Genomic DNA, 26187 nt, shown 5'->3' with positions numbered 1-26187 from the left:
AGTCGCCAGTGGTGACCAAATGTTGCGTTTCTCCTATTTAACCCAGATAGGGCACCAGGAACAGACATATTCCACCCAAGTCCAGATGGGTGATTCAAGGAGTTTATCAGGCTGCCTTACAGAACATGGGGACTGGGGACACTTACGAGGGCATAGCTCTATCACCCAAACGTCCCACTTCAGCTAGGTACTGCAGGGGACAGTGTCATATTTCTCCCAAGTCAGGTGCAGCGAGCAGGATTGCTTGCAGCTATAGGGGAAGAGAGCGAATGGCTGGAGTTTCAGGAGGGATTAGTGGCCTTCCTTCCATGAGGGGGCATCAGCAGAACTCATCCTGTGACACTGTAGTCTCTGATGAAGACAATACTAGCCCTATTACACCCAGAGACCAGCGCTCCATAACACCAGCAGTCCAGAGTCCTCAGTGGCTGGGACTGGCCCATGCCAGTCAGTGTTGGTTCTGGGCAGAACCTCTGTTTTTGTCTCAGTGTCTCTGGTCCCACGGCCACTTTGCCTGGCTCCACATGTAGGCACTTGTTGGGGTGCCCATGTTACTTACAGAGGGGCTCTTACTTGACAAACAGAATAACCACTGAACAATGTAGCATCAAGGTAAGAAGGGAATGGAGTGGCCACCTGGTCCAGATCTCCTGTCCCACCAATGTTCGTTGCACACGTGAAACAGACTTGTGTACAGCCGTGCTGGAGCCGCAGCAAGGGGTCAAGCGTGCTGGCGTCAGAGCGAGGGTCAACACCGTCTCTAGCCCTCACCAGTCTGTTCTTCGTTATGAAAATTAGTAACTTGTTTTGAGAAAATAGGGAAGCATATAAATGTCATCTTCTAGTGTCTGTTTTTGTGGGAAATGATGAACAGGCACCGTGGTTGCTAGGCATCCCAGGCCGGCCTGGCTCTGGCCTTGGGCAGTGCCGTGGTGATCGCAGGAGTTGTTAGTGCGGTCACCTACAATGACATGGAAACGTGGATGTCCTCTGAGGTTTAAATCGTGAATGCCCAGAAACTAGGTCAGACCAGAGGCGGGCAAGGCTGCATCTGCAGACTGCACAGCATGTATGCCAGGCTGCTCCCTAGCACACAGCATTCCATGCCTTAAAGTGAAACACAGGCTGAAGAGCATGCTGGCAGAGGAGACACAGAAGGGAAGGTGAGCGGGGGAGCCAGGCAGGGCCCACCTCTCACAGTGTCGGGGACTTGGAGACTAGAGCCCATGGCAAGGCTGTTCCCACTGTGCACATGAGGCACTGCGCCCTTGTCTTTACCCCCCACCCCCCACGGGGCAGTGGCTCAGCCTAAGTCCCTGCTCTATGCCAGATACTGGGCCAATGATAACGAGGGCGGGCAGCCCACTCACCGACCTTCAGTACAGTCAGCAGCAAGAGACCAAAATCCTAGTGCATGTACAAGTGCACCAGGGTGGCAAGACGGTCTGAGCAGGGAAGGGGCGCGTAGCCTGCACCGAGAGCTCCAGAGGACCTGAGTGAGAAACATGCTTCTGAGGTCATCGTATCCTGAACCTATAAGCCTTTGGAGGCCCCTCAGGCCACCGCTCCTGCTGCCTGGGTGCTGGGCCTCTCGTCAGCCTTTGCGATGACCATTTGGTCTCTTGAGCAGGAACTATCTGCAGTGGCAAGGTTCTGGCTTGGGCAGCCGCCTAGAACTAAGACTTCACTCAAGAGGCGAGGCCCTTCTTGGGCAAATTCAAGATGTCAGCCCAGGTTTCAAACCAAGGCCTGGAGCTTGATAAATGCATGCAGGTACCCAGATGGGACCTGCTGCGTGAATCCTCTTATAGAAGCATGGGGAACAACTGTCCAGTGGGACCTCTTCTGATAGCAACTGAGCAGCCACAGCCAGGCCGGCCCAAGACAAAGCAGCCATCAGTGAAGCTCAGCCCACTGAAAACATACATGCCACCTCCTCCCCGTCCTCACATGCCTCAATAAAACCACACAAGCAAAAGAAAAGGTCTGATTTGACCTCCAAATGAGGGTGCTGCTTGAGCTAGAGGCGCAGCCATGCCGCTTTCCCACAGTCTCGATTAGAGAATGTCTCTGAACCTCGGTGGTGACACACACCTTTAATTCCAGCACTCAGGAGACAGAGACAGGCAGATCTCTGAGTTCTAAGTTCAAGGCCAGGCTGGTGACAAGTGAGTTCAGGACAGCTGAGGCCACACAGAGAAACCCGGTCTCCAAAACACCAAAAAGGGAAAAAAGAGAAACAGCAAGTATGTCTTTGGAGTTTAAGCTCCTCACTGCATCCCGGGCAGGGAATGGGGCGGGGCTGGCAGCTCCTATGTTCCCTGCTCAGTGAGCAGCATCTCCTTAGCATCTCTGGAACACCGTGGCTCTTGGACTGCCTTCGGTAGCTGAGCTCCCACCTGGGCTCCTTCCCCAGGCCTGGGGTAACCCTGTCGGCCGTGTGTCTGCATTTTGAGTTTTGTGGAGACATTAGAAAGGTCCGAGCACATGGTTTTTCCTCTGTAAAGTCAGTACTAGTTTGTAAAGTGTACATCTGAGGCTAGGATACTAGACGAGTAGAATACCGAATCATACACCTTATTGTGAGTGAAGTGTGCATGTGTGTGAGACACGTACACACACAGGAAGGTGGGCTGCCCTGCACATATACAGTAGGATGAGGGGCGCTGGCTGTATTTGTTACAGTTTTCATCATTTCCAGGTTGTCGTGCGTGTTTCTGTGTCTTTTACAGTGGCCACATGTTATTTTTTAAGATAGAAATGAATAACCACAAATAAACCCCTGCCGTCCATCCAAACGAAAACACAGACACCTTCCTGTAATTTTACCACACAAAGAAAAAAACACAAGTTTGGGAGCCCATCGTCTTATCTGGTCCAGGTAGATGTGTTTCATTTTCCATTCTTGCCCCCATTGAATAAGGGCCTCAGTGGCCACGCCCCCTCAACAGCCACGCCCTCCTCAATGACCTTGCCCTTAATGTCCACGCCCTCCTTGGTAGCCACTCCTTTCTCAGCTGGTACACACACCCCTCTCAGCAGCCAAGCCCTTAACAGCCACCACTTCTGTGACAGCACCCTTCTCTGTGGCCCTGCTCCCTCAGTGGCCACGCCCTCCCCAGCAATCACACCCTCCTCGGTGGCCACGCCCATAATGGCCATGCCCTTCTCTGTTCCTCCCTGCCCCTTGCCTCCACCACTGCACCTCACACAGCTGTCCGTCTCACTGTGCTCTGGACACTTGTCTGAATGTGCGGTAGTGACTTCTAATGTCACATTAACACGTCTCTTCATGACGACAGAACATGGAAGTCTCTGTGGGAACCTGGACCACCTAAGGGGCCACAGGTGACTTGGACAGCTACAATACCAAGGACCCATTCCAACAAGTATGGAAACTCACAAAAGCTGCATCCCTGGTATCCCAACGCCAGTTACCCTTCCACCTCCTGTACACAGTACCACTCCACACCATATGTACCTCCTGTATACAACAGCACCCCACACACACAATAGCATCCCACACCATATGCATTTGGGGGCCAGTGAGGGGTAGAGACAGGGATTTCAGGTGAGGCGCAGGTGACATCCTCCTCCCCTCAGGAGGGAATGTTTCTTATGCCTGCAGACACTCATAGCTCCTCTCATTTCAACATGATAAGAGAGGAGAGACAGAACAGCCTGCTTTCCAAGGATCCCTAGTTTGAAAGAGTCCGAGCCTGTGGGGTCCCCACTGCACCCCTAGGCTTCATATTAGTTCTTATGCTGTCCCAGAGCCCGTGTCTGAAGACCAAAAGGATCATCCCCTTCCTATCCTCCCCTCCCCCGCTTTCTAATCCATAAGTAAATTCCATGGTCTCTCCCTATAAAATTCAACTTTGAACAAGCCGCCATGGAACTAAGGTAGAAATAAAACATCGGGGTAGATCTGAAAGTATTTAAGAGACTGAACCAGGGCCCAGCTCTTACAGCTCCAAGGCCAGGTGATTTCAGTGTTGAAAGTGCTACCCAATGGGTGCAGACAGCATCTGCTCTCAAAGGCACCCATGTACCTATAAAAGAAGAGTCTGGGCAAACACATGTGTACAGTCAGATTCACTCAGACACCAGAACAACCCAGATGCTACAAGGAAACTATGAACCGATGTCCGTGCTCTGGCTACAAATGTCCCAGAAAACACCAGGACCAACTCAACAGCACATGGAAAGGAAGCCAAGCCCTAACCAAATGGGTCTGATTTCCAGAAATAATGGTTCAGAACCTGGAAATTAATATAATGTGCAATAACAGGAGGGTAGAGACACTCCTCAGCCCATGTGACACCCTTTTATAATAACAACAATAATATTAATAACAATAATAAAACAATGTGGAAGGAGAAGAATGGAGAGGGGTCCTCAACACTTAACATCCACATGTGAGGCCAGTCCTCAGCCAGCATTACTCATTAGCACTCCTGCTCGAGTCAGGAGCATGGCACACACAGTCCTCATCGATGGCAGGACTTTGAGTATGAACCCCTAAAGCCCCAGGAAATGCAGAAATAACACAAATGCAACCAAGTCACAAGGTTCTGAGCTGTAGCCCAGAGTCCAGTTTCTGGGCACTGGACAAACTGAGAGGGAAGTTAAGACTGTGCAGACATGGGTGTAGTTTAGTATGAGAATGGCTCTGTGGTGCTTGGTCAGAACTTTACCCTGGCTGAGCTTCCCTGCGGGGAGGAGGCTTCCAGACATCTTCACCATAACTGAAGTGTAGCCAGGCTTGCTGTGTGGAACTTGCTCCCTGGGCTCCTGGTACAGCTGCAGCTACAGAGTCTGGGACTCTGAGTGAGGAAGGTACTGATAGCAGATGTGATGGTGCCTGGGCGGAAGGGCTCCCCGAGGCAGAGGCCGAGGCCAGGACTAAACTGCAGGCTAAACTGCAAGTGCAGGCGACCCTGCTAAGTGGGGGGGGGGGGGGGTATGCTGCTCCATTGTGATGGTAAGCTAGTGCTCTCAGGGTCCCCTCTTCATGCTTTTCTGGGCTCCTATAGCATAAGTTCTTTTTGTAATCAAAGGCTTTTTATCTCAAGCACCATCTGAGCTGTGCTGGTTCACAACGCTGCCCGCCAAGTGCTGGAGTTACATTTGATGTGGCCTCCGGGGATTTGAGTCCCCATGCTCAGAGGTCCCTATAACTTGTACAGCAGGAGTTTTTCCCACTGAGCCATGTCCCCAGCCCACCTGCCTCCACATTAGGCATAGAGAATGGTGTTGGCTGGAGGTGAGGCTGGCCGTCTGCTTTTCCTTACTGTCCGTACCACACCATCGTGCTTGGTTCCAAGGCTTCCGGCCTGCACTGTGATGTGCGCGCTCCAGTGGGCTTGAGTTTGCATTTGATTTCTTCCCCTTCCGTCATGGGGTCCCCTGTATTCCACCCTGCATTGCTTGGCCTTTTCTATCAATCTTTTGTACTTGACGAAGGCAGGAACACTCACAGGTGGAAACCCAGACCACACAGGCAGTGATGGGACTTGAGTGAACAGCTCCACTCCGACACGGGCATGGGACACCCCGTTGGCACCCACTCTGTTATAGGACATATGGAGATGTTCTTCCTGCTTCCGATGGATGTACACAGATGTGGTGACGTTCACAGTAAAGTGCCAGGCAGAACTGATTCAGGGTCTCCCTGATAACCAAGAGACCCTGTGGGGTCAGACGTCATTTCCAGGCAGCCCTGAGGAAAGAGAAAAGATCCCACCACTTCTGCTGGGCTCCTGTGTCCTACACCAGTACTGTCAGGCCTCACATCAGGGCCTCCTCAGGCATGTACAGATCTCTGCATCCTCACCTCCTGCCTCACAGGTAGATCAAGCAACAGTGATGCGTCTGCCCAAACCAGACGCAGGCTGACAAACCGTGCCCAGCGGTGCCTGGCAGATGGCACTGTGTGGTAAAATACTCTCTGGTCTAGACTGATGAGGCCAAAGCAGTCGCCCTCACTGCCAGGTCTCACTCGAGGCTGGAGACCACCTTTTTCCATGGAGCTGAGTTGGAGAAAGAAAGCAAGACACTGATCTGCTTTGAGGCCATTGCTTCCTCCTTTCGTGCCTCTCCTGTTGTTGCCTTGGACACCACAACCAGGCAGAGAACACAGGAAATCTGAGGGGTTATTGCAGGAAAGACTTCATTAGGTGTGAGCACATCTTCTGTGTGGATTTCCTAACTCTGTTTTCTTCTCTTAGACCTGTGTGTGTCCTTTCTGGTCACTCTGGGTTTGATTAGTAATGTCTGTGTCCTCTGTGCAACTGTGAAGCCCACTGAGAGCTTGGCCACTTTCCCCAGGACAGTGCCCAGATCACAGTCACTCTGAACACTCACCGACTGGGACTGTGCCTCCCCTCACCCCACATCAGTACTGCGCTCTCATAATGTGTTAAAGCCAAAGATGGGAAAGGTTCTCTGCCATGCTCAAATGGTCCCTGCTACAGACCAGGAAAATCATCGTTTCCAAAGGAAGCTAGGCTCAGATGGAGAGAACTGAAAAGGAAGGAGGCGGGTGTGCGTGTATGTCCAGGGTGCTCAGAGTGCCGAGTTTTGAGGTGGCTGTCCTGCATTTTTCTTTGGGGGTATTTTTGTATTTTTTTTTCTTCCTGCCTGCTGCTTCTTGCTTTGGCTCAATGTTGAGCTTTAAGCCCCAGAGATTAAAAGCAGGTTTACAATGAATGGTGACTTTGAACTACAGAGGTCTTGTATATAGAGAGGCCATCTTTAAAGGACACGGGGTCAGTGTTGGAGAGTGGGAAAGGCTGCGTGCCTGGCTGTCTTTGGAAGCGTGGGGATGGTCCTCTGGCTCAGCCCGTGGTACAAACACTCAGCGTCGATCTCACTGTGCAGTAGGTAGCAGCAGTAACCGGCCCCTTGGGCGTTTCTGGCTAGACAATGCATGTGTGTGCAGCTAATATCTGTGTTTGGCCTCCTCCTCCCCACTGAGAACTGTCTTCTCTTCCTTTTGGCTAAAGAGGAGAACAATGGTCCCTTTGAGGCCTTCGTCTGTCCACCCACAGGTGCCTGAACCCGCATAGCATGGCTGCACCCAAGGCTCGGGGAGTTGCCCACGGCCCCAGCTACCTGAACCACAGACATAGAATTGAAATATGGCCTTTAGTGAAGGCTCTCAAAGTTGGGTGACGGCAGGCCGTCTAGGGCTGGGAGCCACATGCTCACATGTTGTTGAGGGGAAGAAGGGAGCCAAGCACAAGGCCTCCGTGCTCATCTTTCCAAAGGCTTTATTTTCCTCTTCTGAACTTGTATTTCTACTAGATGGGAAAATATCCCATTACCAAGCAGGCCGACACCTCCGTCAATTCAAATGTCTTAGGACAGTGCATCTAAGAACAGGGGAATGGCTTCTCATTGAGAAAAAAAAGTTCTTTGGCTTGAAAAGTTATTTTCAAAATGTACCGAACGTATTGCCCTAGATCTTTCCTGAAGAGCCCAGCATTCCTCCAGTGTCACCTGTTCCGTTTCCGACATGGGCAGGCTCTGTCAGTCTTACACGCAGCTCCCTGGGCTCTCCTTAGTAATTGCCTTGGCGATTTCTGCTCAGCCTTGAAACAGGCTTGGCTCCGTGGCATATTTGAAAGACAGAAGCAATTTAAAAGCAGTGGAGACGCTAAGCCCTCATGGACCGGAGGAGGGGAGGAAAGCACAGTGTTGGGGGGGGGGTCACAGAGCAGAGCAAGGTCCCTGTCCCGGTGCCAGAGCAGCTGCTTTTAATCACTGCAGCCTCAAAGGCTGAGGGTCATCCGGGGTCAGAGGCAGGCCCCCGTCTTTGGGTGGGGTGCGACTGTGGATGTGCTCCAGTCAGGACGATCTACTGACTCTTCAGATCTCTGATGTGATGGCTTTGCTGCCTTCGAGAACTTCCCAGTGTTGCCCAGGGCTGACAGCAGTTATTAACAGAGATGAAACTGGAGCCACCATGACAGCCTACAACACTAAGTCTCACTCAGCTAAGCAGTGAGAGCGAGCTGAAGCGCCTCGTGGTTTGAATAAGAAACCTATGCCCTGTGGGCTCCTGGTCCCCAAACCTGCGGTGGCACTGTTGTTGTAGGTGGGCAGAACTTTAAGGAGGGGTAGGCCTTGAGGTCACAGAGTCTGGCCCCACTTCCTGTCTACTCTGTGCTTCCTGATTGCAGACACGACATGACTGGTGACCTCACGTTTGTCACCACAGGCCCCATCCCGATAGACTGTTCCAGAATAAATTCTCCCTCTCGTAATTCAGCCACTTTTGTCAGACATTTGGTCCCAGAAACAAGAATGTGAGCATCACAGCAAGCAGCTTAGCTGAGTAAACAAGGAGGGGAGGACTCTGGTGAGTGCAGCCGTGGAGGCTTGGATGAGACAGCATTTTTTGGAAGAGCTCTATCAGTGGGCTGACTGGGCATTCCTGTGGGAAATACAGAATCACTGTCCTTGTGCTCACAGATCAGAGGTTACAGGTGGATGGCCTTCACAGAGCTCGACTGTTTGTTAAATGACAGGTATCAAGTTGGCCCCCCTCACCTTCTCAAGTAGTCTGTCTTCAGTATTCCATAGCACAGAAGACACTACAGTCCGTTCCTGGGACCATCACCTGTTCTCACACGTGCTCACACACACACTCACATTCACACACACAGACTCACACTCACATTCACACATATATACACATGCACATATACACACAGACTTACACTCATATTTATACATACTCACACACACAGACTCACACACACAGACTCACAGAGACTCACACTCACATTTACACACACAGACTCATACTCATCCACAGACACACACACAGACTCACATTCACATTTATATGAACACACACAGACACACACACACACTCACACATACATATGCACACAAAGACATAGTCACACACAAATACACACTCATACACACACAGACTCACACATTTACATACGTACAGGCTCACACTCACATTTATACAAGCACAGAGACATAAACACACATATGCACACATAACTCATACACAGATACACAGGAAAATACACACACATTCATACACACACTCACACACAGTTTCTCTTTCCCTCTGGATGCTGGTGCTGCTGAGAGGAAGCCAGTGCACACCAACTGTATGGACCCTTGTTTCTTCATACAAGAAAAAGAAATGAATAGATCAGCCCAGCCCTGTCTCTGCCTAATACTAGCTGCATGGCTGTTGTTGAGCAGTAAATGCTCTTGGGATTTTCGTAGCAGTAGCATACATAGAAAGGAAATATACGAAGATCGACATTGAAACCCTGACAAGAAAAACAGAGCTGAGCTTGGAAGGCGGCATCAGGCATTTGCCTGTGGTTTAGGAGGTGTTAGGGGACCGACCTGGCACAGGGCTTCCACCTGCAACACCGGGCTGCAGGAGGAGGGGTGTGGCTTTCACTAAAGACCCTGTGTTCCCAGCCAGCCAGGGAGTGCAGGCTTCCCTTGCCCTCTTCCTGCTCGGCTCTTGACTGCAGTGTCCAGCATGGCTTGGCTATTTGAAGGGGAAGAGCTGCTTTAAAGTCATGCTGGGTGAGCAAGCTCACAAGTGGGACCCACCCACGCTGAGCTCACAAGAGTGTGGTGTTGGATGGTGGCTGCAGAGCTGGGCTGGGAGGGGCCAATCATGGTGCACAAGGTAGGTATGGAGATCCGGATGTGCCGTGGGGACTGCCCTGGGCAACGCTGTGCTTTACACTGGGCATTTGCAGAGACAGACAGTGGGCCCAGCGCCCCTGCACAGCCAAACTTTCCACAGATGGTGGGAGTGGGGTGACCTGCACAGGTTACCAGTTCACACGTCATCAACTGTGCCAGCCCTTTCAAGTGTACACACATATCCAGGTATCCCCACATACCTTGGACAATCGTTCCTATCTGTCATTTCCCCCATGATAAATCTGAAGGAAATAGAAATATTTCCATATTTTAAATTCTGAAAGATGGTTAAGTCATGTCCAGGTACTGGCAACATGGCTCAACCAGGAAAGGTGCTTGTCACCACGTCTGACTACTGGAGCTCTGTCTTAGAACCAATATGGTGGAAAGAGTCCCACAGTCATCCTGATTTACACACATACTCACACTCACACACACTCATTCTCACACACTCACATTCACTCACACAGTCACACACACACTCTCACAGATACTCATACACACACAGTAACACACTCGCATACACTCACACACACTCACACACACTCATTCTCACACACTCACATTCACTCACGCAGTCACACACACACACACACACTCACAGATACTCATACTCACACCCACACTCACACAGTCACTCACATACACACACATTCTCACACACACTCATACTCACACACACTCATACTCACACACTCACATTCACTCACACAGTCACACACACACTGTCTCTCTCTCTCACACACACACACACACTCTCACAGATACTCATACTCACACCCACACTCACACAGTCACTCACACACACACACACATTCTCACACATACTCATACTTACACACACACACAGAGTAACACACTCACTTGCATACACACACATACACACACACACACACACACACACACACACGAATAAGGGCTGTATCAACAGCTCGGCTGTTAAGAGCACTTGTCAGTCTTTCAGAGGACTCAGGTTCAGTTCCCAGCCCTCACATGGTGGTTCATAACCACACATACCTCCATCCCAGGGACTGCAGTGCCTGCTTCTGGCCTCCATGTGCACCAGGCACACATGTGGTGCACCTAAATGCAGGTAAAACACTCATATACACAAAGTAATGAACAAGCGTGAACTGAGAAAGGTCACATTGAGTATTCCTGCATTAAGCAGAAAGACCATACACACCAGTGGGAAAGGCTTCATTTCTGGTTCTAGAGAAAATCAGAGACTAACCCTGCAGCTCCATGCAGCACATGCCGTAAGAATGAAGCATGTGTAGAACCCGTAGCTCCCTATGTCGCTTTGAGAGTGCTGGCCTGTGCTGGCTGTGAGGAATGGCACTCCGGGAGTCTGGCCGGGATCTGACCTGGAGCCTGAAGTCTGGAGTGTCCTGGGCTCTGCCCAGTGTTCTAGAATAAGAATGTGGCCTCCTCTTTCTGAAGGGTCCACCGGGCTGTTGTGCTGGAGCAGCTGTGACACTGGGGATACTGAGGCATGGGGGGGTGGCTGCTGACCATAGAAAACATACTTTCTTAAACTATGAGGCCTTACATGGTGTTTCTTACATGGTGCCCCACCAGCCATTCATGAAACAGTGAGCTGGTGGAGTGGTCTGGGAGGAGCATCAGCTCAGTCAGTGACCCAGGGAAGGCGCGCGGGGGGGGGGGGGGGGGGGCAGGACGTGCAGACTCTGTGGTAGAGGGTCCAGTCTTCTTTAGAAGACTCTTATCTCTGAAGGAAGTAAAATCACCTCACAAATGCCGCTTTGGTCAGAGCATGTGTGCTCAAGTGATTCTCTAGAGGGACTGGCCTGCCCTGGTGAGCTGGGGAGGCTCCATAGCTACTGCCATGATGCTGTCCCTGAGGGCTGGCTTCTGGGAGCCTCAAGGGAGCCACACATTCCTATGTGGCTGTAAGCTGCTGTGCTGAGCCCAGAGTGAGAGATGGGAGAAGTCTTAGCTAAGGATATTTGAACTCTGAGCTGCTTCACAGGGGAGTACTCACATCACACTGGAGCCCAGGAGGGAGAGCATTCACACTGGAGCCCAGGATGGAGAGCACTCACACTGGAGCCCAGGAGGGGAGAGCATTCACACTGGAGTCCAGGAGGGGAGAGCATTCACACTGGAGCTCAGGAGGGAGAGCATTCACACTGGAGCCCAGGAGGGGAGAGCATTCACACTGGAGTCCAGGAGGGGAGAGCACTCACACTGGAGCTCAGGAGGGAGAGCACTCACACTGGAGCCCAGGAGGGAGAGCATTCACACTGGAGCCCAGGAGGGGAGAGCATTCACACTGGAGCCCAGGAGGGAGAGCACTTACACTGGAACCCAGGAGAGGAGAGCACTCACGCTGGAGCCCAGGAGGGAGAGCATTCGCACTGGAGCCCAGGAGAGGAGAGCATTCACGCTGGAGCCCAGGAGGGGAGAGCATTCACACTGGAGCCCAGGAGGGAGAGCATTCACGCTGGAGCCCAGGAGAGGAGAGCATTCACACTGGAGCCCAGGAGGGAGAGCATTCACACTGGAGCCCAGGAGAGGAGAGCATTCACACTGGAGCCCAGGAGGGAGAGCACTCACGCTGGAGCCCAGGAGGGAAGAGCACTCACGCTGGAGCTCAGGAGGGAGAGCATTCACACTGGAGCCCAGGAGGGAGAGCACTTACACTGGAACCCAGGAGAGAGAGCATTCATGCTGGAGCCCAGGAGGGAGAGCATTCACGCTGGAGCCCAGGAGAGGAGAGCATTCACACTGGAGCCCAGGAGGGAGAGCACTCACGCTGGAGCCCAGGAGGGAAGAGCACTCACGCTGGAGCTCAGGAGGGAGAGCATTCACACTGGAGCCCAGGAGAGGAGAGCACTCACGCTGGAGCCCAGGAGGGAGAGCATTCACACTGGAGCCCAGGAGGGAGAGCACTTACACTGGAACCCAGGAGAGGAGAGCACTCACGCTGGAGCCCAGGAGGGAGAGCATTCACACTGGAGCTCAGGAGAGAGAGCACTCACGCTGGAGCCCAGGAGAGGAGAGCACTCATGCTGGAGTCCAGGAGGGAGAGCATTCACGCTGGAGCCCAGGAGGGGAGAGCATTCACACTGGAGCCCAGGAGGGGAGAGCACTCACGCTGGAGCCCAGGAGGGAGAGCATTCACGCTGGAGCCCTGGAGGGAGAGCATTCACACTGGAGCCCAGGAGGGGAGAGCACTCATGCTGGAGCCCAGGAGGGAGAGCATTCACGCTGGAGCCCAGGAGGGGAGAGCATTCACACTGGAGCCCAGGAGGGGAGTGCATTCACACTGGAGCCCAGGAGGGAGAGCATTCACACTGGAGCCCAGGAGGGAGAGCATTCACACTGGAGCCCAGGAGGGGAGAGCACTCACACTGGAGCCCAGGAGGGAGAGCATTCACACTGGAGCCCAGGAGGGAGAGCATTCACACTGGAGCCCAGGAGGGGAGAGCACTCACGCTGGAGCCCAGGAGGGAGAGCATTCACGCTGGAGCCCAGGAGGGAAGAGCATTCACACTGGAGCCCAGGAGGGGAGTGCATTCACGCTGGAGCCCAGGAGGGAGAGCACTCACGCTGGAGCCCAGGAGGGAGAGCACTCACGCTGGAGCCCAGGAGGGGAGAGCATTCACACTGGAGCCCAGGAGGGAAGAGCACTCACACTGGAGCTCAGGAGGGAGAGCATTCACACTGGAGCCCAGGAGGGAGAGCACTTACGCTGGAACCCAGGAGAGAGAGCATTCATGCTGGAGCCCAGGAGGGAGAGCACTCACACTGGAGCCCAGGAGGGGAGAGCACTCACACTGGAGCCCAGCCAGGGTCAGTACTTGCTTTAGAAAGAAAGTGGTACTTTTAAAGGAATGTAACAGAGGTCATATGATTACCAAAGTCTTCACAACACAAAGAATCTAGGAAAATATAACTCATTTTTAAAAAGGAAGGCGGCCAACTATTACCATTCCTGAGGTGACTCAGAAGTTGAAAGTCTTCAGGAAAGGATTTCCCAGCTGTCGTCACCACACACAATCAACTGTGCTCACAGCGAACATGTCAAAGGTTTCATCGTCGACCCAGAGACTTCTAAAAATAACAGCGAAAGGCCTGTGTCTAAAATCACAGCCTCTGAGGTGAACAGCCCAGTACTTGCAGAAGCAACACAAGAAGAGTCTGGGAGGCAGAGCTGAGAGAAGAACTCACGAAGCCAAAGGGCCCCAAGAACAAGAGGAAAGACAACAGCAAACACCAGTGCCTGGGTACCAGACTCCTGCGAGCCAGGCTGAGAGCCTCCCTAGGGCAGCAGAGAGGTCTAGACAGCTGTCACCATGTGGTTGTGGGAGAAGGACGCCTCCAAAGGATGTACACTGTTGACCCCAGCTCTATAAACAGCCAAGGAACAAGCCCTCCAAGAACAAAAGCGAAACACAGCTGCTCTTAGACCGCGGGACCCGCATTGGTGAAGCACCTACTCCTGAGGCTGAAGGTAAATGTGTGCCGGGAGAGCAGGTCCTCAGAAAGGAATGAGGAGAACGAAGGCTAAAGACTAGGTTTTTCCCTTTTTTTTTTCTTTTATACTGAAAATATTTTTTCCATAGAATATATTCTGATCAAGGTTTCCCTCCCCCATCTCCCAGAGCCTCCTGGCCTTCAAACATTCTCTCTCTCTCTCTCTCTCTCTCTCTCTCTCTCTCTCTCTCTCTCTCTCTCTCTCAAACAAGCAGGCAAATAAAAAGAAAATCATAAAACACACACACAAAAATCCATAATCTATAAAAGGAAACCCAAATCAGAAACCATGATATACAAGCAGAAGTCTGCTAAGATTAAAAGGGTAAAAGCCAAGAGCGAAATAAGACAAAAAGATTTCAAACATACACTGAGCTCACTGTGAGTCCGCTGCTGGGCACAGACCTGTCCTCAAGTATGGTCTCTATACCCAGCGAGACTCCATCGGACAAACTAAATCTTCTGATGTGAGCAGTCGTCAATCAGACGGAGTGCCAGGTTAGGGATGGGAGCTGGGCTCCACTTCCCTGAGCTCTGGGACCCCATCTGGGTTAGACCAGTGCAGGCGAGGTGCACGCTGCCTCCATCTCTGTGGCTCTGTGCGTCAGCCACGTTGATTTAGAAGGCCTCGTGTCCTTGGCGACCTCCATCTCCTCTGGATCTTAGTCCCCCCCTCCTCTTCTGCAGAGCTCTCTGAGCCCCTCGGGGCAGAGCTCTCTGAGCCCCTCGGGGCAGGGCTCAATGGAGACATCCCATTTAGAGCCCAGTGCTCCAAAATCTCTCACTCTCTGCACACTGTCCAGTTGTGGGTCTCTGTGTTGTTCCCAACACAGGAGGAAGCGTCTCTGACGGTGGCTGAGCAAGGCGCTTACGTCGTCCTTGTTTTTTTTTTGTTTTTTTTTTTTTTCTTGATTCTTTTTTTCAGAGCTGGGGACCAAACCCAGGGCCTTGCGCTTCCTAGGTAAGCGCTCTACCACTGAGCTAAATCCCCAGCCCCCATCCTTGTTTTTTAAGTATATGAGATTGTGTGTATATATGTGTGTGTGTGTGTATATAAAATACATAAATAATATACAATTTATATTACATATATAAACAGAAATCCTATTCCTATTTCCCCGGGGTTTTCACAATGGAAACCCAATAGGACTAGGAAAAGGGGAAAGAGAAAATACAGTTTAAGACCACGGAGCTGCGAGAAGCGGCAAACTTGTGTATGAGGATAGGAGAATGTTACGAAGTTTGGACCAAATGTGCGGCGACTAAGATGAAATACAGAAACTTCTTAAAATCCCATTCTACCAAAACCAACAGTACCACATCAAACAGAATATGAAAGGCCTTATCACGAACCTTAACTCCACAGTAAATTCACTTAAGTCCTAGGAGATTTTTCTAATGAAGTCTGTGGAGTATTTCAGAATAAAAGCCTGCAGGGCTGGGATTGTAGCTGAGCACAGAGTGCTTGCCTGGTGTGTAAAAAAGACCTAGCACCAGAAAAAATATTAAAAAACAACTTATATGAAGTCATCTTGAAAGCAGTAGAACAGAGTCCTTTCCAGCCCTAGCACGAGGCTAACATCTGCCTCGTGCACGACAGCGTGGAGGGCTGTGACAGACACCCTTTGGCCTGCAAGCCTGAAGTTGTGGGACTGTCGAGGTGGCTCAGTAGTTAAGAGCCCTGGCTGTACTCCAGAGGACCAGGGTTCAATTGTCAGCATCCACACTGCACTAGCAACCATCTGTAACTCCAGTTCCAGAAGATCCAATGCCTTCTCCTGACCTCTGCATACAGCAGGCATGTATGCAATACCCATATACACAGGCAAACAGCCCTGCGTGGTATAATAATAATAATAGTAATAATAATAGTCATAATAATAGTAGTAATAATAATAAAAATAAAACGACCTTAATAGAGAAAAATCCCATTGGAGAACACATACCATGTGACGCCCAGCCTCACTGTGGTCCCACAACCGGTGCTGATGGGACTGAGCTGTGTCTGGGGGAAATTACTCTCCACCCTCACGTCAAACACAAGAGACAACAGTTACAGCTGCACACACACCATTAAGAGGAGCACGCCGAGTGTCTTCCTGGGTTAGAGCAACAGTTAACAGAAAATGGCAGAAGGTGACCCACAGCGTGAACAAAAGCATGTTAGGCATCATAATTCCACACTGGCACTCATAAGCAGGCAGGCCACACCTCACACCGCCAATAAGGGACTCAAAATATTCAAAGAACCTTATGGCTCACTAAAGTACAAACAGCTCAATATTTAAAAGTGGCAAAATGTAAATAGAATCTTAAAAGTCATGTGAAGTGTGTCACTAGTCATTTAGGAAGTGTGACTCAAACTGTAGGGCACTGCTGGGAGGGGTAAGATGATAAAAGCTGGCCTCGCAGATGCCGAGGAAGCAGAGGGAGAAGACAGTGTTCTGTTCGTGACTGTAGCCTTGCACCCTGGGAAGTCCCCGGACACTGCTGTGATGACCGTACCCTCACTGTGCGCATGCGACTCCACTGTGAGGCATCTGCCCCGGAGGAAGGACAGCTTCTAATGACAATGACTTCTACGAGGATGACAGTTTCATGTCTCATGCCCACAGCAGGCCATAAGCCTGGTGCTACTCCACATGCTGTGGTCAAGAGCGTGAACTGAAAGCGAACATCACAGGTGACGTCCACAAACCCTGTAGTGAAGGAGAACAAGACATAGGGAAGGCCAGTTGCTCTGGGACCATGATCTCTGCCTTCAGGCACCACTTCAGTGATCTCTGTAGGGAAAAGGCAGGACAAAGGTGGCCTCCAACATGGAGGCCAAAACCAATTAGGGGGAGGTCACAGAGAAACTTTGTTTCTTTGCAGGGTTTTTAACACATTGTCCCTGGCTGATTTGTGAAGTTCATTTTGACTCAATGTAAGTTAAGATCTGTGAAGTTCATTTTGTGTAGTTTTGTACTCATATTTTATATTAAGATGCATATGCCACTGTTGTTCTCCAGCCCCGATATGCCTTGGGAAGTTTTTTGAAAGAGCGTCAGCTGTAACTCAGTGTATGATATTTAAACAGCACCCAGGTAGGAAACTATGCAGATGGCTGGAAAGAGAGCTGGGTAGACAGGCAGTAAACATTGGGGATGCCAAGGTCCGGCTAGGAGGCATCTCAGTATTCACTCTAAGAATCTTTAAGCTTTCCCACAGCTTTAATTTTTTACCATAAAATTTTTGGAAAATATACAAAGCATTGTGGACAGACAATCTTAAAAATGTAGAGTATCCACTCCTGAGCTCACCTTAAACCTAAGTGAATCTCCTGTGGGAGGCTGATTGGCCGACTGCCTACCTGGCATGCCTGAACACCTACGCTCACTGTGGCCCTGTTCACAGAAGCCAAGACTCAGCCCAGCCTAGCCTAGACAGATGGGTTAAGGATATGTGGCATATATACACGTTGTTTTATTAAGCCGTAAAGAAGGACAAACCTACACCACCCTAAGGGAGATGGATGGGACTAGGGATCATCGTGTTAAGTGCAAGAAGGTAGACTTGGAAAGGCAAGTCTTATGTGCGGTCTGTGTGACAACAGGAGAGGAGGGGCTTAGAGGGAACAACCCAGAGTCATGTGATCAAAGGGACCATCAACCGAGGAACTGTCTGGATCAGACTGACCGTGGCCATGTCTGTGAGGTGCCTTGACTGGTGTGGGAATGACTGGCCCACTGTTGGCGGCACCATCCCTATGCAGGTGGGTTCGGGCTGTGAGAAAGCTAACTCTTGAGGACCCAGTGAGCTGCATTCCTATATGGTTCCTGCTTTGAGTTCCCGACTTGACTTCCCTCAGTGATGCATTATGACCCAGAAGTATAAGCCAAACAAACCCTGTCCTCCCCTGTTTGCCCTTAGACTCAGTGTTTATCACGGTGACCAAAACACAACTAGAACAGCACTTGAGAGGCTAAGGGGAGACTTCAGTCCAAGGCCAGCCTGGTCTACAGAGGGAGACGTGATGTGCACATAAGGAAAGGCAGCAGAGGTCTCCAGGCTGCACGGTGACTGCAGAAAACTTGTGTGGCAGAAAATGTCATGTAGTAGTAAGTGGCGGGTGCTAGACGGGAGGGACATGTGATTACTTCAGGGGAGAGCATTGAGCATGTGATGTACAGTGTGAACTGGAGACACCTTCCTGGGGGCAAAAGGAACATCAGTTGGGCCTGGAGAGACAGACCCATGCCAAGTAGGTAGTCTGACAGCGAGTCTCCCATGACCTACGGGTGGCAACAGGTGAGAGAGCAGAACAGCAGGCCTTGGGAAACACCACATCTCATTTCCTGTGCGGACCCTCATCCTCACCTTGTGGTGAGGTCAGGCATCGTAAGTCTCCCCCACCCCCCAGCACAGCCCTTACCTACAGCCTGCATGGCAGAGGCTGATCTTCCTGTCCTTCCTACTTACCAGACCCTCAGGGCCCTGCAAGGGTTGCCTTCCCCAAAGCATGGGCCCCTTCCGTTGTCCTTCCAAGAACCTCTAACAACTGGTGGCACTTGTCCACGCGTCCTTTCTTGAGAGGTACACTCGTTCTCAGATATGTCCACCTTGCCTCATCTAACTGTGCCACTGGGGATCCCTCCCCTGTGCCACCCACTATCTCTAGACCTTGGATCCAGAAACAAAGGCTGTGTGACTGTGTGTGATTGCACAGAGGGGCTTAGTGAGTATCGCATGACAAGCTGGTGAGTGGGCACAGTCAGAGTTCCCTGCCTTCGCACTCAGAGAGTCTGTGAAGCTCGTGGACGGATCGCTGCTTCACTGCCCGCTTTGATTCCGCTCGGGCAGTGTGCTCATCCCCACAAAAATGCAGCAGCAGGAGCCTGCTCTGACCAGCTCTGCCAAAAAACGTAGCCACAGAAGCACACTGGATCCGAAGATAGGGAAGCTCTCTGTATTGTGGGCTCTCTTTCAGCTATTTTTTTTTAACACCGCAGATTCCATTTAAGACCTGGAAGAGATCTGAGATTTTATGTAATTAAACCCCAAAGTGTTGGCCATTCAGTAAGGCTCTGCGTGTTTAAAGCTGCTAGGGATTAGTAAGGGAGCCCCCCTCTACAGAGGAGGTCCCCAGAGAACTGTTATCGGTGAGGAGAGGTGTGGGTTGTCTAGAGAGAGGTACAGAGCAGCGTAACTAGGTACCAGACTGGCGGGAAGCTGGCTGCGCGTCAGGGTTAGCACGTCACTTGGAAGCCACCCCACACACACCCCGCCTCATCAGACCTTATCCTTGATCTGATCCTCTCTGCTCCTTCATCTGTGCTGGCCTCAGACACTGACTTTAAAATCAAACCCAAATGCCGTGCTTGGCGCTCTCCACTGCAGCCCAGAAACGCTGGTTCTGCATCATGCGTGTGGCATACATAGCGGCCAGCCTGGCCTCAGACCCAGGAGGGATCTTTGGCACAGCCTCTGCCTGATGTGTGCACGTCTTCAAGTCAGTCCAGGCTCACAGAGAGGCCTCATCCCATATTAGCTCAGATCTTTATCCACTGGATATCAGAGCTGCGCTCAAGCCAGCCTCTGACCACCGCACATCAGAGTGTGTTTGCACCTCCTTTAGCTCCTCGCAGCCTGAAAGCAGCAGGCTAGACCCTGCGCTCTGTAAGCGTGTGCACAGCTCCTCAAAGCAGACACGTGGGTCTGTGCAGAGCACATTTCTCCTTCCTTTCCCAGGCATTGCTGACCCGTTCTTTCTGCTCTCTAATCATTGCATGGGAAAAGAGGACACAGTTCCAGAAGCCCGAGGCAGGAGGAGCGGGAGTTGTTAGATGCTAGCTGGAGTCATACAGAACCTATCTTGTGGGCTGGGGAGAACAAACAGAAAAAAGGGTGAAGACAGACAGGATCTCACCTGCCCTGAAACCAACCACTGTCCTGCACCCACCAGGTCAAGAAATAGTGGCATCAGGTCAGTGATTCTCCACCCAGGGGCGAGCGTCAGAGGACAGGACAGCCTACACAGGCGGTAGCAGTTGTTTACTGAGCATTGCTTTGCAATTTGCACAACAAAAATACCTGCAGAAATCAAACTGCCCTTGCTCTTTGTGTTAATTTTCCAACGTTCTGCACCCCACCCCCGGCCCATGGAATCATAGCGACTTGTTTCTCTTAATGCAAAAGTAAGTCCTGGATGCAAAGTTCCCTGTGCCATCCTTAGGTGTGAAAAAAACAAACAACAAAAAACAAAAACAAAACAAAACAAGAAACCCTGCAGAGCCCTGACAGAATAATTTGGACCCATAGGGACTTGTACATATTCAACCAACAAGAGAAGCCAGGCCACCCTGTTCCCCCCAGTAAGGGTGGCACACATGGCCTCTGCCCCTCGGGGGCTCACCAGCGCCTGCTTTTCAAGCCCCACAAAGCAGGAGCTGGCTTGCAGCATGGCTGTCATGCTGATGCATCTGTGAGGGCTGCAGACAGCCTCTTGAGCAGTTCCTTTGCCTCTCCTGCTGTAAAGCCAGAAACAAATATTTAGCTGACTGCAGAGAACCACCACACGAGTGCTGTCCCCCGGGGGTCTTCTGCACACAGCGCCTGGCTGCTCCTTCCACATGACATGGGACATATAACATAGTTATGTCTCGTGTAACCATAGAAACCTGTTGTATCAGGGAAGATGTCGCAACGCTGCCTCTCTCCAGAAAGATGAATAAAGCCACAGGGCAGCCACCGCTGCCGCAGGCCACGTTTAGCAGTGGCCACATCCGTGGGCTTTAATGCAGTATGGGATAGACATGAGGAGGTAAAAACTGCTCTGGGTGTTCTTTCAGACACTCAGAGCCAAACCGTCGTTTACTCGCATCAGAAACACAGTGTGGCCATCGAGAGGGTCTAACCCAGGCTCCTCCACTCCCTGGATACTTCATTTAGGGGAAAGTGCAGCTGGGACACTGGCTGGTGGCACTGCTCCAGTCTTTACGTCCCAATCTTGGTCCTGTGCAGGGGTTGTAATACTCGGGAAAGCTTGCTTTGGTTAGCGCACCTACGGTACCTCAATACTTACCAAAGCCTTCACAAATATTTATTAATTAATTATGAACCCCCCCAAGGGAGCCGAGGAATATAAACCCAATATCTTTTCCAGTTAATTCTACACCTTTCCATTTGGCAAATATGTATGTTTTGTGGCTCTTAATAGAGCAAGGAACCCCTTGACTCTTTTGTTGTTGGCTGGCTGGCTGTGTGTGTGTGTGTGTGTGTGTGTGTATTGTTTAAAGGACTTTATCCACGGAAGCTCCCAGTGCAGCTGGGAGATGACTTGGGCGACATCTGCTGGCTGAGTGCAGAAGCAGGCTGGTCCAGAGACCCGAAAGCCATGCCCTCGCCCCAGGCCCTAAGTAAATCCTAGACTCCGCAGGGCCCGGTGGACGGTGGGTGGTAGGTACAACCCTGGCTGAGAAGGCAGGGCATTCATACTTTACGTTATTATTTTCTTTATTATTGTTATTTACATGGCAGCATTAGAAAGCAGGGGACGTCCCCTACCAGCTAATAACCATTTAAGTTGCACTGGGGGCTTTCATCACTCGACGACTGCTCCTCAAGATGGTGGGCTGTTAAACCCCCTACCGGGTTAATGTGGCAGAGAAAGACAAGAAGGGCGCCAGCCTCAGCAGCTTCTGTGCCTCTGGTGCTTGGGGGGAGGGGGGATCCGGTCCTTTCAGAAAATCCAATTAGAGGGAAAGGGGGGGACCAGTCCCCCCCCCAACCCCTAGGCAGACGCTCTGAATTGCCCTGGCTGTTCCAGGCTTCAGGCAGGAAGGCAGTGTCCACAGGAAACTGCCCCTACCCAAAGCTCCGTGGAGACGGGGGTGGGGGGGTGTTCCTCCGTCCTGAGTGCAAGGGTGAGGGAGCTTTTCTTCATCCCTCCCAAGGGGGGGTGCAGGCCACCTGTCCCCGGACTCCTATTCCCAGTGTAGGTATGCAACTGACTACTCCAAGGAAGACTTAGGGACTAGCCAATAACTCTACAGATTGCCCCAGCTTCTTTAGAGACCGTCTTCTCCACGAATGCCCCTCCCACCACAGTTGCCCAGAATTGGGGGACCTCTGTTGAGTGGTCTCATTTTCAGACCAGATAGACTGGGTCTGGTGTTTCTCGGTGGTGGTGTTTTGTACAGAAATTTTAAAGGCGGGCTGCTTGCCTAGATTCAGAGTCCTGCACAAAGCCGCTACACACTGCACAGTTCTGTCGCAGCGATCCAGGGTATATTTGACTGCCGTGCATGAGGCGTTGTGTGTAGAGCAGCTCTGAGGGCCCTGCCCAGCGTACTGCTGAGCCGAGGGGCTCCCATTCTCAGTGGTCACATGTGAGCGTCACTGTGACTTCAGGTCTCCTCTCCTTCGTGCCACATCCCTTCCACACCACACCCGAGTATAAGGCTCCTAAACAGAACCTGGCATCCTGACATATCTGCCCCTTCCAAGGCCCCCCTGATTCCCAGTGAACAAGGGCTTTGGGCCTCGTGGGAACCTGGAAGACCATTCCAGTTGTAGTCATCCTTCTGTGCATTGTAGGACAGACAATGGAAGACAAACCTATTTACAGTGTGCAGTGAGGGACCTGGCGTTGCTGAAAGCTGAGGGGATGGGGCAGCTGCCTGGTGGGCTTGGAGCTTCTAGCCTGAGTGCTCCCAGGTCACCATCTGTACCTCTGAGGGTGGAGGGCAGCCTAAGGAAGGCACAGGTCTAGAAGCTTACCATTCCTTGGCTGTTTCGACACCACTTCTAGTGGAGCAGGCTACCCAGGGCAAGGAAGGTAACATGTTCTCCTACCTGGCTTTTGCCACAAGGTTTAATGACAGTGTTCAAGGAGGGCCTTGACAGTCAGCAGGTGAGCTCAGCTGCTGCAACTGCTCATGATTCCTGACAACTGAGAGTTGGAGCTCAAGGTGTGTGAGGCCCAGCGCTCCAATCTGGGAGGGATGCCTGATGCTCTCCACGCTCACACATGCCTAAACACCTTTCCACTGTGATGTGACGTGATATGACGTGACGTGATGTGACGTGATATGACGTGACGTGATGTGATATGGGGCCGACACAAACCCTTACAATACCCAGCCAGAGTGGAGGGAAAAGTCAGTGCCATGGGCTTGAGGCCTGGCAGTATCCAAGAGTACAGTGTCCTCTCTGGTCCCAGAAGGCCAACCCTAAGCCAGTCCTATGACAAGCAAGCGTTATCTTCCAGAGTCATTCACAGGAAGCCCCTTCCAGGCTCTCCTAAGGAGCTGGGAGAAAGAAGTCTTGGGATTATTGTAAAACCAGTAGAATTTTGTTTTCCACTGGCTGAGATTGGTCCTCCTGGGTAGATAGAGGCTCCCTTGTGCGGTGAAGTTTCCCATTGTGTTAGCCCCACAATGCTGGGCAGTGTGTGTGTCCCAGACACAGGTAGCAATGTCAAGGAGGTCCTCAGAAGTCTATGCAGCCACCCAGCCTTGGCCAGACCTGTGGGTACCAGAGCCTAGTGACCCAGAGTCCCCACCTCCACACATCACCAGGTGAAAGTGAGCACTCCGTGGGACTCCTCTCCAGAGCTAACTGGTTCATTCATGCCCTCTTCATGAGAAGCAGGACCAGAGCTGATGAGCAGGGCTCCCTGTAGTATCTGTGGAGTGGAGCGCTCATGGCTTAGATAGAACAGGCTCCTCCCAGGCAACAGTGGAGGTGATATCTGGGAACGGTTGGCACTGCAGTAAGGCCTCATACACAGTGAGGGGGTCATGTGCCTGAAGCAAAGGTTCAGTTGGAAGGGAACTGGCAACAGGAAAGGGGTTCCTCACTAGCAGCGACAGAGATTAATTCAAAAATCAAATACATGGTGAAATTGAACTCTGGCAGAACTCACTCACCTGCAGTCAGCATCACGTGACTTCACGGTCACTTTGCTCCTGAACAAGACACACACTTGTACTGCACAAGCCATCACCCAGCTGAGCACCCGTGGATGCTGCCTGGGACACTGCGGCTCGGAGTCAAGGCGGTCGCGTGTCCGCAGCGTCTTCATGGCGAAGTTTCCAGCTCCTTAATCATGGTGATGTCTCCCGCTTCCCTTCTCAGCAGTATCAGTTTGGTTGTCTCCAGAGTGTGTTTGATTTTAAAAACCGGTGCTTGAATCTCACTGGTTAAATGTTCAACGGGGTCTTTACTTGGGATTAGGACAGAACTTGCAGTCTCCGACGTGGCCCTAAATGCATCTCTGCCACCTGCACCACGTGTTCATGTGAGGCGATGCTCTGATCACGGCCAATTATAATCCTGGAATATGTGGGCTGGAGAGATGCCTCAGTGGGTAAGAGCTCTTCCAGAGGTCCTGAGTTCAATTCCCAGCAACCACATGGTGGCTCACTCCTGCTACTCATCTGTATTATGATCCAATGCCCTCTTTTGGGTCTGAAGGGAGCGAAAGTGCACTCACAGACATAAAATAAATAAGTGAATCTTTTTTTAAAAAAACTGAAATGTGGACCAACTCAGAAGGACAAATGAAGATGCTGTGTCCTGCAGAATCAAATATTTAACCAAAATCCATTCCTTACATAAAAAAGTAATCATATATGTCAATCTCCTTAGCATGCAAATTGGCTTTTATTTTTAATTACTGTTCTCATCACAGAGGCCAGATACCTGGGAAGACTGCATCATGGGAGGAAAAGGTTTTTGGTTCATGGCTTGTTAGCTTGCCATTCATCATGGTGGGAAGACTTGCTGAAGCATGTAATGACTGGTCACATCCCACTCCCAGGCAGGAAGCAGTGGTGACCGCTGGCACTGTGCTTGCCCGTGGACTGCTGCTGCTGTTGCCGCTGCTGCCCACATCCAGGATTAGTCTCCCCTGCCTTGGTTGAACCTGTCTAGAAATACTTTTTTAATTAATTTATTTATTTTATGTATGTGAGTACACTATAACTGTCTTCAGACTCACCAGAAAAGGGTATCAGATCCCATTACAGATGGTCGTGAGCCACCATGTGGTTGCTGGGAATTGAACTCAGGACCTCTGGAAGAGCAGTCAGTGCTCTTAACCGCTGAGCCATTTCTCCAGCCCTAGAAATACTTTCAAACACACATTGAGGTTTGTTTCCTAGGTGATTCTAACCCAGTTAATCTAGCAAAGGGGAGGCCCTATACTGGTATACCCAGAAACTATTTAAAATTAACTTCTTTATGATCACTGTTTGATTTATACACCTATCTTGTATAGCCATGTACCCAAAGTCACAGAGGAAAAAAAAATGTCTTGGGCAAAAAGTGGTCTCAAGAACCAGGGCCAGGGTTCAAAGGTTAAAGGTGTTTGCTACACAAGCCCGATGACCTGAATTCAACATCCAGAACCCATGCAAAGACTGAAGGAGAAAACTGACTCCACAATTGTTCTCTGACCCCCATATGCACTGTGACAAGCACGTGCTCCCCATACACAGTCACATCAGGCATGCACACATCTACACATCAGGTTTGCACACATATCCACACATCAGGCATGGTTCTTCCCCTACCTCCGGAAATACATAAAGGTTTACAAAGGAATCTGGTGGTTTGAATAGGAAAGGCCCCCCTAGACCCATGTGCTGAATGCTTGGTCCACAGGGAAGCATTAGGAGGTGTGGCCTTGCTGGAGAAAGTGTGTCACTGTGAGCATGAGCTTTGAGGTTTCCTGTGCTCCGGCTCCACCCTGTGTGAAATGAGAACCTGGCTGTCTGCAGAGTGTAGTCCCTTGAGGAGGAGCCTGCCCCTCCTCTAGCCTAGATGCTGCCATGCTTCCCGCCATGATGATACTGGACTGAAACTGTAAGCCAGTCCCAATTAACTGTTTTCCTTTATAAGAGTTGTCTTGGTCATGGTATCTCTTCACAGCAATTAAACCTTAATTAAGACAGAATTCCAAGTACAAAAACCATACAAACTGTATAAAGCCCTGTAGTG

The 26187-nt window shown here is 51.1% G+C and overlaps 1 protein-coding gene and 1 long non-coding RNA gene across 10 annotated transcripts in view; one reads left to right on the top strand and one right to left on the bottom strand.

The window, feature by feature from the left end:
* Ttc28 (tetratricopeptide repeat domain 28) overlaps positions 1–26187 on the top strand; it is a 442550-nt gene that overhangs the window by 386388 nt on the left and 29975 nt on the right. The window lies entirely within an intron of this gene.
* LOC134481214 (uncharacterized) overlaps positions 23036–26187 on the bottom strand; it is a 77289-nt gene continuing 74137 nt past the window's right edge. For 4 of the 6 annotated variants that reach the window (XR_015634912.1, XR_015634908.1, XR_015634907.1 and 1 more), the window contains one exon: positions 23036–25115. This is a non-coding gene — a long non-coding RNA (uncharacterized LOC134481214). The remainder of the gene's footprint in view (positions 25116–26187) is intronic. The other 2 variants (XR_015634914.1, XR_015634915.1) reach the window with 1 other exon arrangement.

This window comes from Rattus norvegicus, chromosome 12 (assembly GCF_021556685.1).
Source record: "Rattus norvegicus strain SHRSP/BbbUtx chromosome 12, alternate assembly SHRSP_T2T, whole genome shotgun sequence".
NCBI classification, from domain to species: domain Eukaryota; kingdom Metazoa; phylum Chordata; class Mammalia; order Rodentia; family Muridae; genus Rattus; species Rattus norvegicus.
Note: the sequence above shows the minus strand (reverse complement) of the source record. Positions and strands in the feature narration are given on the sequence as shown.